Genomic DNA, 4,834 nt, shown 5'->3' with positions numbered 1-4,834 from the left:
ATTTATTATCTGGCTTTTAAAAAAATTTCTCCATTTTATTCCGATATGTACTAAATATGCAATATGCTTTACATAACTCTAAATACATCTAACATTTTCTTCTAACACAGTATTTTTTTTAACATCTTTATTGGAGTATAATTGCTTTACATTGTTGCGTTAGTTGCTCCTGTATAACAAAGTGAATCAGCTATACGTATACATATAAAAACAGTGGTTAGATGCCATGAAGTAGGTAGCAATGCCTTAACTGTATGCACGTTGTCAGGCCCCAGGGCCTCTTCCATCCTTGTCAAGGGGAGTGCTAACCTTCTCTCCTTTCATACAACCCTGTTATCTGGCTTTTTACAGAAGTAGTTTGCCAGTCCCTGCTCTTGTCATATTGGCCTCCTCTCTGCCCCAAGATCAGGCCAGTCCTTTTCTCTTGCTTTAATCCTCCCCAAATGCTACTCCTGTTGCCTGGAGTCACTTTCCCTGTATCTTCCTGTGGGGACTCTTGCTCATCTTTCAGGCCTTGCTTCAAATGTCATTTCCCTCAGGGAACTCCGCTGAGCATCCCAGCTAAGCAGTCCTAACTTCATTCCTTGACCTCGTTGTTGTATGTGTTTATGTACTTTTTTGCATCGCCAGGCCTAGAATGGAGCTCCCCATTGGTAAGGATGGATGGTATCTATTCATTCATCTCTCACACCCAAGGTCTAGCAGACTATCTGTCATGGAGCAGATGCTCATATAACAAATGAACATTCTAGAAGAAATTCAGCAGAAGATAAACTGTAGCCAGGAATCTTCTCTCTGACTTACTCCAGGAAAGCTCTTTCCTGTTTAAAATGAGAAATACTCTTTTTAGAACCACCGTTACCTACAGATACAAAACTAGAGTTAAAAATATATTTATAGTTGTAGGAACAGATGTGATTAAGCTGTTGTTCAAAAGGATTAAGCTGAGCAGAAGCAAGAAGAACTACAATCCTGCAACCTGTGGAACAAAAAACACATTCACAGAAAGACAGACAAGATGAAAAGGCACAGGGGCTATGTACCAGATGAAGGAAGAAGATAAAACCCCAGAAAAACAACTAAATGAAATAGAGACAGGCAATCTTCCAGAAAAAGAATTCAGAATAATGATAGTGAAGATGATCCAGGACCTTAGAAAAAGAATGGAGGCAAAGATCGAGAAGATGAAAGAAATGGTTAACAAAGATCTGGAAGAATTAAAGAACAAACAAACAGAGATGAACAATACAATAACTGAAATGAAAAATACACTGGAAGGAATCAATAGCAGAATAACTGAGGCAGAAGAATGGATAAGTGAGCTGGAAGACAGAATGATGGAATTCACTGCTGCGGAACAGAATAAAGAAAAAAGAATGAAAAGTAATGAAGACAGCCTAAGAGACCTCTAGGACAACATTAAACGCAACAACATTCGCATTATAGGGGTCCAAGAAGGAGAAGAGAGAACGGACCCGAGAAAATACTTGAAGAGATTATAGTCGAAAACTTCCCTAACATGGGAAAGGAAATAGTCACCCAAGTCCAGGAAGCGCAGAGTCCCATACATGATAAGCCCAAGGAGAAACACGCTGAGACACATAGTAATCAAACTGGCAAAAATTAAAGACAAAGAAAAATTATTGAAAGCAGCAACGGAAAAAGGACAAATAACATACAAGGGAACTTCCATAAGGTTAACAGCCGATTTCTCAGCAGAAACTCTACAAGCCAGAAGGGAGTGGCAAGACATACTTAAAGTGATGAAAGGGAAGAACCTACAAGCAAGATTACTCTACCCGGCAAGGACCTCATTCAGATTCGATGGAGAAATCAAAAGCTTTACAGACAAGCAAAAGCTAAGAGAATTCAGCACCACCAAACCAGCTCTACAACAAACGCTAAAGGAACTTCTCTAAGTGAGAAACATAAGAGAAGAAAAGGACCTACAAAAACAAACCCATAACAATTAAGAAAATGGTAATAAGAACATACATGTCAATAATTACCTTAGGGCTTCCCTGGTGGCGCAGTGGTTGAGAGTCCACCTGCCAATGCAGGGGACACGGGTTCGTGCTCCGGTCCGGGAAGATCCCACATGCTGTGGAGCGGCTGGTCCCGGGAGCCATGGCCACTGAGCCTCCTGCACGTCCGGAGCCTGTGCTCCGCAATGGGAGAGGCCAAAACAGTGAGAGGCCTGTGTACCGCAAAATGAAAAAATAATAATAATTACCTTAAACGTGAATGGATTAAATGCTCCAACCAAAAGACACAGGCTTGCTGAATGGATGCAAAAACAAGACCCATATATGCTGTCTACAAGAGACCCACTTCAGACCTAGGGACACATACAGACTGAAAGTGAGGGGACAAAAAAGCTATTCCATGCAAATAGAAATCAAAAGAAAGCTGGGGCTTCCCTGGTGGCGCAGTGGTTGAGAGTCCACCTGCTGTTGCAGGGGACACGGGTTCGTGCGCTGGTCCAGGAAGATCCCACATGCCGCAGAGTGGCTGGGCCCGTGAGCCATGGCCGCTGAGCCTGCGCGTCTGGAGCCTGCTCATCCGGAGCCTGTGCTCCGCAACGGGAGAGGCCACAACAGTGAGACGCCCGCGTACTGCAAAAAAAAAAAGAAAGCTGGAGTAGCAATACTCATATCAGATAAAGAATGTTACAAGAGACAAGAAAGGACACTACATAATGATCAAGGGATCAGTCCAAGAGGAAGCTATAACAATTATAAATATTTATGCACCCAACATAGCACCTCAATACATAAGGCCTGCTAAAAGCAGAAATCGACAGTAACACAGTAACAGTCAGGGACTTTAACACCTCACTTACACCAATGGACAGATCATCCAAACAGAAAATTAGTAAGGAAACATAAGCTTTAAATGACATGATAGACCAGATAGATTTGATTGATATTTATAGGACATTCCATCCAAAAACAGCAGATTACACCTTCTTCTCAAGTGCTCATGGAACATTCTCCAGGATAGATCACATCTTGGGTCACAAATCAAGCCTCAGTAAATTTAAGAAAATTGAAGTCATATCAAGCATCTTTTCTGACCACAATGCTATGAGACTGGAAATCAATTACAGGGAAAAAAAATGTAAAAAACACAAACACATGGAGGCTAAACAATACGTTACTAAATAACCAAGAGATCACTGAAGAAATCAAAGAAGAAATCAAAAAATACCTAGAGACAAATGCCAATGAAAACACAATGATCCAAAACCTATGGGATGCAGCAAAAGCAGTTCTAAGAGAGAAGTTTATAGCAATACAATCCTACCTCAAGAAAAAAGAAAAATCTCAAATAAACAATCCAACGTTACACCTAAAGGAACTAGAGAAAGAAGAACAAACAAAACCCAAAGTTAGCAGAAGCAAAGAAATCATAAAGACCAAAGGAGAAAGAAATGAAATAGAAACAAAGAAAACAATAGCAACAATCAATAAAACTAAAAGGTGGTTCTTTGAGAAGATTAAAAAAATTGATAAGCCATTAGCCAGACTCATCAAGAAAAAGAGGGAGAGGACTCAAATCAATAAAATTAGAAATGAAAAAGGAGAAGTTACAACAGACACCCCAGAAATACAAAGCATCCTAAGAGACTACTACAAGCAACTCTATGCCAATAAAATGGACAACATGGAAGAAATGGACAAATTCTTAGAAAGGTATAACCTTCCAAGACTGAACCAGGAAGAAACAGATAATATGAACAGACCAATCACAAGTAATGAAATTGAAACTGTAATTCAAAATCTTCCAACAAACAAAAGTCCAGGACCAGATGGCTTCACAGGTGAATTCTATCAAATGTTTAGAGAAGAGCTAACACCTATCCTTCTCAAACTCTTCCAAAAAATTGCAGAGGAAGGAACACTCCCAAACTCATTCTATGAGGCCACAATCATCCTGATACCAAAACCAGACAATGATACTACAAAAAAAGAAAATTACAGACCAATATCACTGATGAATATAGATGCAAAAATCCTCAACAAAATACTAGCAAACAGAATCCAACAGCACATTAAAAGGATCATATACCATGATCAAGTGGGATTTATCCCAGGGATGCAAGGATTCTTCAATATATGCAAATCAATCAATGTGATACACCATACTAACAAACTGAAGAAGAAAAACCATATGATCATCTCAATAGATGAAGAAAAAGCTTTTGACAAAATTCAACATCCATTTATAATAAAAAACTCTCCAGAAAGTGGGCATAGAGGGAACCTACTTCAACATAATGAGGCCATATACGACAAACAAACAGCAAACATCATTCTCAATGGTGAAAAACTGAAGGCATTTCCTCTAAGATCAGGAACAAGACAAAGATGTGCACTCTCACCACTATTATTCAACATAGTTTTGGAAGTCCTAGCCATGGCAATCAGGGAAGGAAAATAAATAAAAGGAATAAAAATTGGAAAAGAAGTAAAACTGTCACTGTTTGCAGATGACATGATACTATACCTAGACAATCCTAAAGATGCCACCAGAAAACTACTAGAGCTAATCAATGAATTTGGTAAAGTTGCAAGATACAAAATTAATGCACAGAAATCTCTTGCATTCCCATACACTAATGATGAAAAATCTGAGAGAGAAATTAAGGAAACACTCCCATTTACCATTGCAATGAAAAGAATAAAATACCTAGGAATAAACCTACCTAGGGAGATAAAAGACCTGTATGCAGAAATCTATAAGACACTGATGAAAGAAATTAAAGATGATACCAACAGATGGAGAGATATACCATGTTCTTGGATTGGAAGAATCAATATTGTGTAAATGA

At 39.0% G+C, this 4,834-nt stretch overlaps 1 non-coding gene across 1 annotated transcript; it reads right to left on the bottom strand.

Annotated features, from left to right (window-relative positions):
- Window positions 1-205: 205 nt before the first annotated feature.
- Window positions 206-331, bottom strand: LOC132439052 (U6atac minor spliceosomal RNA). The gene has a single exon (XR_009522284.1). It is a non-coding gene; the product is annotated as a U6atac minor spliceosomal RNA (small nuclear RNA).
- Between the last annotated feature and the right edge of the window lie 4,503 nt (window positions 332-4,834).

The sequence above is a fragment of the Delphinus delphis genome, chromosome 15, assembly GCF_949987515.2.
Source record: "Delphinus delphis chromosome 15, mDelDel1.2, whole genome shotgun sequence".
Lineage (NCBI taxonomy): Eukaryota > Metazoa > Chordata > Mammalia > Artiodactyla > Delphinidae > Delphinus > Delphinus delphis.
The sequence above is the reverse complement of the archived record's forward strand: the minus strand, read 5'-3'. Positions and strand labels throughout refer to the sequence as shown.